Genomic DNA, 8,123 nt, shown 5'->3' with positions numbered 1-8,123 from the left:
GTGGAGGCATCCTGGCCACCTGGCTCCCATCTTCCCTCAGGGTGACTATGGCAAAGCTCATGGTTGGATGTCCGAGAGGATGCTGGAGGGAATGGGACACCCGCCAGCCCTGGCCTCAGGAGAAACCCAGCAGAGCCTGCCTCAGCCATGCATGGAGGACACACTCCATCAGGGACAGAGGCTCGCAGGCTCCTGCCATCGCTCAGCCTACACCGGGCACTGGGGTTATATCTGGGGGTTAGATCTTCAAGAATCTATCCGTGCGCCAGGTCACAGGCAAAAGGCTTGTGCTATTTCCAGAAGGCACAGAGGGGCTGGGCTCTGGCCACCAACTCTGGAACTCCAGAATACTGACTTGCCTCCATTTCTGCCTGGGGCTGGGGAGACCCAGGTATCTGGCACCGCCTCCAGGGCGGGAGTAAGGGAGAGCTAGATGACACCAGGGCTGGCTCTCACTGAAGGACTGCAGCATTGTGTTGTGCCCTGACTCCTTTTATTTTTCAGCCATGTAGGATGCAAGCCACACTGATCTTTGCAGGAGCATCCTCTGGGCCCCCGGAGAGGGCTGGGCTGCCAACTTCTCATGGAGTCATTAAATGACAAATTACCTGCATGCTCTCAGCTGGAAAACCCGTAGGAGCACAGCCTTTTCAGATTCATAGGATTTAATCAAATCTGAAAGCTTGGAAGACCTTCACGGCCTTTGTTCCAAAGGCCCATATTTGCTGACAGGGAAACTGAGGCTTGGAGCAGGACAGTGGCTTGTTCAAGGATACACAGGGCTCCTGTGGGATGGGTGCTTACTATCTTTCCCTCATGTTTCTACGGAGAGAGGGAGCTTCCATTCTGCCCCCCAGGATGGGACAGGATTGGAGGAATAGTTCCCATCCTCTCCAACCCCTTCCCCCAGGAAGAGGAAAACCTCCTCATATCGGAGAGATGAAATTAAAGACCACTGGCCAGGCTTGGCTCCGTCTTTCTCATGGACGCTATTCGCCTCGAGCTGCTTCCTCCATCCAGTACAGATGGGGAGACTTTGACACCATTACATTTTGATCGAGACCCAATTCAGAAGCAAATTTCACGCCAGAGATCTGTGGTTTTCGGATCTTTATGACTAGTGATTTCATGACTCGTGTACCTGCAACCCCTGGCGATGAGATCCTTGTAGAGGTGGTATTAAAGAGAGTCACTGAGATGAAGATTCCTGGTATTGCTCGAATTATGTATGACTTAACATCAAAGTTCCCAGGAGCCACTGGGAGTAATAAACTTCTTGTTCTACTGGGAAAAATAAAAGATCTTGGATTCCCCTGAGTAAACTGGGGACCACCTAGCAAGACTGGGACCAGTCTATGAGGTGCCCGGGTTCCTGTCCCAATGAATGCTGGCAGGCAGGTCTGGCCATGAGCAGCCCCACCAGCATCCCAACAGCTCTGGGCTCCTCACCAGCAACGGAAGCCTCAGAGTCACAAGAATGAAAGTCTGGGTTGGCCTTTACAGGTCATTAAATCCTAACACCCATGTTACCACCCCGACACCATCTCGGCAAAGCCCTCCCCACCTTCCAAACCAAGCAGAGACAAGTTCCCGCCTGCATACTCTTACTGAAGGGCTTCTCATAACTTTATGAGATCACCCCTGTCACATGTGTGGTCAGTGCTGTCTGAGAAGCAGAAATCTTCTAGAAGCTTCTACTATCCAGTCTCAACATTGCCTTTGAAGGTCTCAGTACACACCTGAACCCTTTCTGCCCCCGAAAGCCCATTAGAAACAGGTAGACAGAGACTGTGGTCCTGATGCCCCCTCGGAGCTCTGCCCCTGGCAAGCCCCCACCTCTGCTGTTTCACCTGGAATTAGCTTCCTAGTCTCCTCCTCCTTCTGGTGCCCCCCCCCACCTGTCATTATCCACATCATCTATATTTCTGATTCTCCACCATCCATGTCCCTGATCCCCCTCCCCCATTATCACGTTCTGTGATGTCTGGCTCGGACCACCTATTCTGCACCGCTCCAAACAGAACCCCCTGCAGAAATCTTCAGTCCCCCTGGGGACTGTGTCTGTGCATCCTGTGAAGGGTGCACATTCCTCTTCACGCAAGGCTGGAACTAGCATTGAATACCTCCCGTGTTCTGGATTGTCCCATTTAATCTTCCCATCAATCCCACGAGGTGAGTAGTAACACTCCCAACTTACAAATGAGGTGACAGGCTCAGAGAGCATAAATAAGGACTTGCCAGCTACTAAGTGATGGTGGCAGGCTCGTGGTCCCAGCTCTGTGGGATTCCTAAGTCCAGGCTGTATCTTTCACATCACGTGGGTGGTGTGTGGCTTACTCACAGGACGGGCTTGACTGTGCAAGACAGGTGACACCCATCAGCACCTGAGGGGCAGGTGTCGGCTTCAGAGCAGGTACAGGGGCCTCCCCATCTCCCTGCAGCTGCCCAGATGTGGGCATATGTTTCCAGATTCAACCTTCTGCATGTCCCCAAGGGAGCTTCAGCTTCTGAGCTGCAGTGTAGCCCAGGGAACATCAGTGACCCTTAAGCCTTGTACTACTGTCTTCCTGTGTATTAGTTCTCCACTGTGATGGAACTAATGACTCCAGAACTTAGTGGCTTAAAACAACAGATATTTGTCTCCTCACAGTTTCTGTGAATCAGGAATCTGGCAGCAGCTTAGCTAGGCGGTTCTGACTCAGCGTCTCACCAGGCTGCAGGGAAGGTACCAGCTGGCGCTGCAGTCATCTGGAGCTTCACTGAGGCTGGAGGTCTCACTTCCAAACTTTCTCCTGTAACCATTCGGAAGGAGGCTTCAGTTCCTTCTCATGTGGGCCCCTCTGTAGGGACACCTAGACATGCCAGGTGGCTTTTCCCAGAATGAATAATCCAGGAGAGACAGGGCTCAAGAAGGAAGCCTAGATTCACATTGTCCCTGTGAATCCTTTTACAATCCAATTTCAGAAGTGATATACCATCATTAACTCTGAAATAGTCTGTTGGTCATATAGACTAACCCCTGCACCATGTAGGAGAGGGCTTCACAAGGGCACGAATACAAGAGGCAGGGGACATGGGCGCCATCTTGGAGGTTGGCTATCACATCCCTGAACAATCTGTTTTTCCCTAAATCATGTGTGACTTCCACAGTTTGCTCAGGCATATTTGAGAGGGCATAGGTATTCCAAAGACACATGTGCACATGCGTGCTTACACACACACTTCTTACACACACACTCCCTAAAGAGATCAATGATCCTGCCTTCCCTAGCCATCTTTGTATTGTTTGTTTTATGAGGAGGAGGTAATTAGGTTTCTTCATTGACTTCTGCTTGGAGGAGGTACTGGGGATTGAACCCAGGACCTCTTGCGGGCTGAGCATGCGCTCTGCCACTCGAGCTATACCCTTCCCCCGCAACCGCCATCCTTGAATGGTGTTTCATGTGGGGGAGGCATCTAGGAGACGGGTGCTGGGTCAAAGGGGATCCAGGTTTCCTTAGACAAGAGGACAAGGGAGCAAGGCAAGAAGGAGATGGTTGTCATGATTGTGTCTAAGCAGGGAGAGGAAGGAAGTGAAGTCAGGAGGCGGCGGTGTGTCTGGTGAACAGGTAGGTCACTGATTGGAGATCTCCATACCCCAGAACTGGGACACTTGAAACAGGTTTTAGCACTGGAGGTGACAACAGTGGACCATGAATGTGGGGGTCTGCACTTAAGGGGGCGGAGGTGTGGGGAGGAAACGCAGCTGTAGGAGAGTCCGTCCAGGAAATGGGTCATTTTTGTTTTCTCTGCATCCATCCTTACTCCCGTGTCCTCACTTTACCTTTGGAGATGTCTCCTCCTCTTGTTTCTAATTTAATATCTTCACTTTCTTCTCTTTTTGAAAAGTTCCTTCATTAGGTTAGCTAGCGGTATACTTATTTTATTGCCTTCCCCCCACCCCCGAAGTATCAGCTCTTATATTTATTAGTTCTACTGTTTTTACTTCATTAACTTCTGTCCGTATCTGTGGCAGGTTCTTTTATTGCTTTTTTTAAGCTTATTTTGTTCTTGTTTTTCCTCGCTTTTGGAGCTGGGCCCTTCATTCATTTATTTTCATCTCTTAAGTGAATAATTAAGTATTCCCAGTCATGACTCGTCTTCTGATTGCTGCTCTAGTTGTAGTCCCTCAGGTTAGATACGTCGCATTTTAATTTACCTTATTTTTATTTTTTATTTTTTAAAAAATTTGGGGGGTGGGTAATTAGGTTATTTATTTGTTTATTTAAAGAGAGGTGCTGGGGTTTGAACCCAGGACCCCGTGCATGCTAAGCACACACTCTGCTGCTTGAGCTACACACACCCCCATTTATTTTTAAAATATTCTACCATCTTGCTTTAGATTTCCTGACATGACAGTGAGAGTTGGGGGTGGAGGGTTGTTTTTAGGGGACACGTTTTGTTGTGAATATATTTTATTGTTACTAAATTGCAATCAGAACGTGTCTCTTTTTTACCATTTCTACTCTTCGGACTTCTGAGGGTTATTTGTGATCTAATATCCTATATGACCAATTTGATAAATGCTCCAGTGGACCTTCAGAGGGAGGGGAAGTGTGCTGCTGTTGTTGGGGCGCAGGCACACAGTTTAATTATTACAGTTTCCTTATTAGTTGCACTCGACTGGTTACTGTGTTACTTTCTAGGTCTACCTGCTTTTATCTATCACAGGCTGAGAAATGAAGCTGCCTATTCCTGTTGTATTCTTCTGTTTTACTTCCATTTTCCGTTGTTTTTCCTGTACGAATTTGACTGCCATGTTTTGATTTTAAAATATTTACGATGGATCATTGAGGATTGTCATCTTTACAATATGAAAGGCTCTTCTTAGGTTTTTCTTTAAAGTTTTTTGCCTTAAATTCAACCTCGTCTGATATTGAGACTTTGACTCCGGCTTTCCTTTTGTACATTTGCCGGGCACGGCCTCAGCTCTGCTTCATCTTCTCATCTGTCTTCGGTCCCTGGCTTTAGATGCATTCGTCTACAGCACATAATTTGTTTGGCTTTTGTGAGACATCTGAGAGATTTTTCTTTAAGAGGAGTGTTCATCTCATCTGCAGTTACAAATAAGACATTCACGTCTGTTGTTAGGCTAGATAAACAAGCATTTTAAAAGCACACAAACAAAAAGAGGCATTAAAAATAAAAAAGAACATGAAAAAGATGACAGGACTGTTCCCTCTATTTCCTTTCAAAGGTTTTCCTTCTGGTAACGGGAGAGGTTTAGAACTGCTATTTCTTTCTCTTAGTGGTGCCAGTGTTCCCTTTGTAGACTCTGCTTGCATCAACCATCTGCGTTGCGCCACTTAGGTCCCCTTGGCCTCACCTGTCTCCCGTGCCAGGCATCACCGCAGCGACCAGCTTCATGCGGGCACAACTTGATGGTGCCCTGGGACATCAGGAGACCCTGCACAACATCCACACACATGCCACATGCAGGTGCAGGGCTGTTTACTCCCCACGGAGTAAACCATCAACCAGTGGGAAATGGGGGTTTGTAGATAAATCCTTCCCACTTTCTCTCCCTGGGTAGACTGTCCTGAAACACAGTGTGTTCATCTGCTCAGGCCACCATAACAAATACCTTAGACCAGACGGCTTAAACGACAGAAATTTCTGGAGTTCTGGAGGCTGGAAGTCCAAGCTCAAGGTGTCTGCAGGTTTGGTTCCTTCTGAGGCCTCTCTCCTTGGCTTGCAAATGGCTGTGTTCTTGCTGAGCCCTCACAGGATCATTCCTCCATCTGTGCCCTAATGCCCTCTTCTTATAAGGACACCATTCACATCAGATTAGGGCCCACCCCATATGACGTCATTTGAAATTAATTCACTCTGAAGACCCTATCTCCTAATATAGTCGTATTCTATGGTACTGGGGGGTTGGGATTCAACATAAGGGGTGGGAAGACAATTCTGCTCGTAATTGTTAAATACTTTAAATAGTCATCTTTAGACCTTTCAACAGCATATTTATACACCCATCACTTGCTTTATCTCTCTGAGGCTTTGAAAGATGAGGAAATCTGCATGCTTCCTTCCCTCCCACTTTGTTTCCCGCTCTGTGTCTAAACAATTACATTTATATTATTACTGCATTGTCCTGGCTTATTACATTTACATTACGGACTGCTAGCCTTGGTTCTCAGCGTCCTTTATTCCCAGCTCCACAATTTAAATGGAAACATTGCTTAATGTGTGCCCTTTGATCATGATTTCTTCATAGTAAAATGACTTAAGAGTAAGTACTTTCTTCCAAGGAGACCTTATGGTAATTACATTCTCTGAATTACTACATGTTTCGTGGCAATCATCTCTTGCTCTTTCCTGGAGTGACAGCTTAGCAGGGAATAAAATTCTTCATAGGTGACACGGGAGATTTTCTTGGTATTAGCTTCCAAATACTCTCTGTAAGAGGCACATCCTTGCCTCCTGCCACGTGACAGGCAGCGCCTCCCAGGAGGTGGGACACATTCTCCCTCTCCTCGCCCCCATCAGTCATGTGACACTTTGGCCAATCCAGTATGAGGTGAAGACCTGCCTGCCAGTTCTGAGCAGAAGGCGGAGGAGCCACTGTGGGTCTACCAGTTCTTTTGTTCTTTAGTCTCTTCTGTGAGAATGGAATGTCTTGAATCAGGAAGGGCTGCCTTTTCAGCCTGGATACTAGTATGAAGAAAATACTTCAAATGAAGCACGTCCATGGAGAAGAGGCCACAGCCAACCTGCAGCTGCCATGGCCAAGATGTCCCGTCAGCCGGAAATTAACCATCGCGGTTGTCAGCTCTTGAGATCTGGTGGTCCCTGAGAGCACAGCATTCCCTCATTAAAACCGTCTGATTTTTTTTCCTAAGGGCTTTGCATCCTTCATTGCCCCATTGCCCTCAAGCATCGAATATGCTGTGCAAAATCTGAGGGATGTCTGAGTTTCTCCTTTACTGGTGTTTTATATTTTCGGTATGATTAGCTGTCGTTTTTTTTTTTGTTTTGTTTTGTTTTGTTTTTTAATCTTTGAAGTCCAGGAGCACCACTGTGATCCATCTTTATTTTAGTTGTTTTCTCTTTATTTGCTCTGGGCCAGAGTATATCCTTCCAATTTGCCTATTCATGTTTTTATTTTATTTATGTTCTTGCCTAAAATAGATATGGATGATATTTTTATTATTGATGTTATTTTATTATTGATATTATTAAGGAGAAAAAAGAACAAATAGAACAAAAAAATTAAGTGTAGTCATAATAAAAGGTATAGATCCTTGATTCTTTATATTCGCTAAGGTTTTTTTTTTTTTTCCTGCACTGTTTGGTCTTCCATTGCTAACATTTGTCTCTAATCCTTTTAATGTTTATCTCTTGTTTCATTATATTTGATTTCCAACCCCCCCAAAAAAACTTTATGTCTATGATTTTGAAAATTTCTCTCCTTCTTGTTGCTGATTCTAATTTGACCTTTATCTGTAGCAATAAGGATAATGATAATGATAATTGTATAGCACTCGCTATGTACCAAGAACTATTCTAAGTGCTTCTACCAATATTTATGAATTATATTCATCCTCACATCTATTTTATGATGTGGATGCTATTACTATTCTTATTTTACAGATGAGAAATCTGAGGCACAGAGAGGTGAAGTCACTTGCTAAAGGTCACACAGCTAGTGAGCAGCAGAGGCAAGACATGAGTCCAGGTACAAGCTTTTACACCTTCTTTCTACTGGTCCTCTTTGCCCATTCCTCCATACCGATTTGGTTTTTCCTTTTTCTTTTCTTTTTTCCCATTTATATTCTGATGGCTTTTTTTTTTATCCCCTTCTCTTCCTTCTCCTCTTTGTATGGAGAACACCTGACTCATCATTTTTCCCTCCTTCAAGGCAGAATCTTTCTGGGGTTCTCCATCCATCTCTTGATTATTATCATCCTTGCTTCTCTTATTCCTGAAGTTCCTTTGCACAGATGTGGGTTTCTTTTCGGTTTTTATTACTCCTTTTTCAATGCAAGGGAAGTAGTTCTTGCTCAGCTGACTTTGAGTGAAAGGATAATCTAGGGTCTGGAAGGAAGCTCGGTGTAGTCCGGCAGATTGGATTGGGACCC

The sequence above is a fragment of the Vicugna pacos genome, chromosome 16 (assembly GCF_048564905.1).
Source record: "Vicugna pacos chromosome 16, VicPac4, whole genome shotgun sequence".
Classification (NCBI taxonomy): Eukaryota; Metazoa; Chordata; class Mammalia; order Artiodactyla; family Camelidae; genus Vicugna; species Vicugna pacos.
This window is presented reverse-complemented; position numbering follows the sequence as displayed.